Source organism: Solanum pennellii, chromosome 5, assembly GCF_001406875.1.
Source record: "Solanum pennellii chromosome 5, SPENNV200".
In the NCBI taxonomy this organism is placed as follows: Eukaryota; Viridiplantae; Streptophyta; class Magnoliopsida; order Solanales; family Solanaceae; genus Solanum; species Solanum pennellii.
The window spans coordinates 52456492-52460153 of record NC_028641.1 but is presented as its reverse complement, the minus strand read 5'-3'; the positions used below and the strand labels follow the sequence as shown (position 1 = coordinate 52460153).

General features: G+C 34.7%; 1 pseudogene; it reads right to left on the bottom strand.

Annotated features, from left to right (window-relative positions):
- Positions 1-1444: 1444 nt before the first annotated feature.
- LOC107019587 overlaps positions 1445-3662 on the bottom strand; it is a 7940-nt pseudogene continuing 5722 nt past the window's right edge.

The following is a 3662-nucleotide window of genomic DNA, read 5'->3' as shown; positions in this document are numbered from 1 at the left end:
TCAAAGTACTTATTAAAACAAAATTTGACGAACTAAAAAGAGGGAAAAATAATAATAATAAAATAAAAAAAATAAAAAATCCATCTCCGACATATGTTGATCATCAATTGCCCCCTAGGCTAGAGTAGACCTTGAACAAAGCTTTCGGCAGATGTGGGGCTAATGCACGCGCCTCTCGACCCAGGCTCTCATCACTTCGATGGAGATGACCACTATAAACATCAATCAAGATCTCTGTAAACTGAAGCACTTGTCCTTTCGCCTCCTCCATATTCTCGTGACAATTCTGCAACCATTCTTCAGTTGTGACAACTGCAACACTCAGATGCTCTTCATGTGCTTGAACCTCTTCAATTTGGTTATGAAATTCTTCACGCTCTTCCATCCATTGATTTCTTTCGGTCGCCACTTCTGCTTGGTACAATGTGAAACGGTTTGCGATGTCCCTTTCTCGTCCCATAGAGGCTTTTAATTGATTTTGTAACCTAGCTTGCGCATGTATTAAGAGGCTCTTTTCTTTCTTATATTCTTCCTCCTGTTGCTCCATAGAACCTGTGACAATGCCCAAATCTTCATGTAGGGTTCGAATAGTAGATAGATGCTTCTTTTTGACCCTTTTTTTCAATCAAAGTAACTCTTTCCTCGAATATTGCATCACGTCGAGCCAACTCTTCTTTAACATTTTTTAGGTCATTGCTTAGGATATCTAAAGTAGACCTATAATTTCTTTCCACCTCGAGTCGGGCCTGCTTGATTCTTACTTCAATTTCATCTTCTCGATCTATGATTTGTCGCGCTGATCCTTCGGGCATTATTTTGAGAGGGGTTTGATCAAAGAACCAATGGAGGTATAAGGGGTCAACTTCTCCTTCAACACGATCATCAACCATAGCTTTCAAATTTAATGTTCGACTACCACCCCAAATCTTTTGAGCTTCTGATTCTCGATCTCGATCTTCAAATGCTACTTCCCAAACAAAATTCTGTGTATCCTCGGCTTTAGGTAAAATTTGTTTTTGTCCTAGTTGGCGTAGAACTCGGAGAGGTATGTATGGTTGGAACCCGCGAAGGCCTGTCAGAACGAAGAATGGACGATAGGACGACATAACAATTACCTCACTAGCAGGAAACCAATGATAGTTCCATGTAATTTTAGATGCCGTTAATTTAAGAAGATAATGTCTCCATGCTTTGACACCTTTTGGCAATTTTTCTCCTAATTCTTTCATCCTTTCTGGGTGGCTCAAAATATAATTCGTCCAATCATATTTGAAATCCGTCGCAAAACGATGGCGATATAGGTGCTCTAAAAACCACATTTGCAATAAAATGCTACAACCTTCAAAAAAATCTCCCCGCTCTCTACATTTAGTCAAAGCACGATAAATATCAGCCAACATCATTGGCAATATAGTGAATTTTCTTTTCTTTATCATAACAGTGACTATTTCTGACAGACTAATATCAATTTTTTTATCCTTCCTTGGAAAAACCATAGCTCCCAAGAATGCTACCATGAATGCTTCTTGTCTATGTTTTTCCCAAGTAGGGAGGTGTTGTCCATTTTTAAGTTGCTTCCCATAGCTTGAAAATCCTTCCTTCTTTCCATATCTTGAGTACAAGAATTCCAAAGAAACCAACCCATTATCAAAACACTCACACTCCTTATGAGGATGGATGATGTGCATCTGTTCTAGAAATTTACCTTTGCTGACACTCCTAGGGGCTATCAGTGATTTAGTTCGAAGATCCTGGCCTAAGCCTGTGAAACCACCCAATTCTTCTAATGTAGGCGTCAACTCAAAATCACTAAATCGAAACACATTATTTGTGGAATCCTAAAATGGAATCAAAGCCTCGATCAAACCTCTGTCAGGACTAACTCTCATGATATCTGTAAGTAATCCAAGATGTTTGAATATCTCAGTCCGCCTAAATTCATGCATATCGTTCCACCAATCCATTAGTAATTGTGGGGTTTTATCTGGGATCATAAACTTTGGGGGATCATTGACCATTTCGACTAGTTCATCCCTTGGTCTTTTATCACACCTCATAGATCTCATGATTACCTGGTTGAGAAAAAAGACAATCGGGATTTTTAAAATCAACTTTAATTGTGAAATTTTTTTTATAATTCGAAATTATTTATTGGAGTAGTTAAAAAAAATAAAAATAAAAATGATTCGGAATGTCTAAAGTGATCATTGATTCAGGTTGTTTTGAAAAGAATGAACAATTTTGAAAAAAAAGAAGAAAGAAAAATAAAAGAATGTGTATATGTACAATTCAAAAGACATATATACATATATTATTAATATGTATTATTTTAATAAAAGTGAAAAATAAAATTGAGGATTAGGTGTGTATGTATATATATGTGTATTAATTTGTTTATTTTGAATCATTGGTTTAAAATGGGTAAAAAATAGATATTTATTTCTTTAGTCGATTATCCTAAAGCCGGTCAACATTTTGTTATAGTCTTCACATGATGCAACAAGTAACACAAAAATGCACATGAGGGTCTCACGAACAGATATTTGTCCTAGTCAGATTGGGCCCCTATGCTAAATTTCGCTAAGTTACATGCACATGATGCAAATAAATCGGAACCTAGTAAGGGTATCATGTCTGAAAGTTTCAATTCTACTAAGGTAAGATATCTAGACTGGCTGTAAAACGAGCGGACAACTCGAGTCAGGGAGTAGCAACGTACCGGTAGCAGCGCTTTCCGGCTTTGTGCATGGGTGCTCCCTATCCTAAAATGGTGTGACTAAATAATTTTTCACCATGGACCGAAAATCCACTGGCTATCTTGACAGAAGTGGGGTGCATAGTTGCAATTTCCATCATATTTTTATTGAAGACTCAGAATGGTTCGTGAGAGAAGACAGTTATAACTCAATTCAAATATTATTAAAACATTAAATAAATAAACAATTAGCATATTAAGTTAAAATAAATACAATATCCAAAAGCGTAAATATATAAGTCATAGTCATACACAAATGAATATTTAAAGCTCGAATTCTAGTTAATCCCCAGCGGAGTCGCCATCTGTCACGCCCCCTTTTTTTTCTCTCAATAATTTTTTGATTTTTTATTGTTTGAAATAAAAAGAGTTTTTTCCAATTAAAGTGACGTTTTGAAAAGGGATAATTATTATTTAGAGTCGCCACTTGGAATTGAGTTTTGGTGTTCCAAGTCACCTTATTTGAATCCCTAATCAAAAGGAAATTTGACTCTATTTTATTGGTCTACGAACTAGAAATTCGGGTAAGAAATTCTGTTGACCGAGGGAAGGTGTTAGGCACCCCTCGAGTCCCGTGGTTCTAGCACGGTCGCTTTATTGACTTTAGTATGACTTAACCTAATTTTTGGACATTATATTATTTAATTAATAATAAAATTGTTATTTAACCTTAAATTTATTTTAAACTTATTTGAAATTGGCTTATTTATTTTAAATGGTTGTAATTTTATTTATTTATTTTTTACTATGCGTCTATTAATTTTAAACATGAAACATCTATATATATATATATACAAATTAGAGTTCGTGTGGAAAAGAGATTTTTGAGTTCAAGATAATTTAGGAATATATATTTATTTATTTACTAGATAAAAAATAAGAAAAATAAATAAATTTTATAAGATTT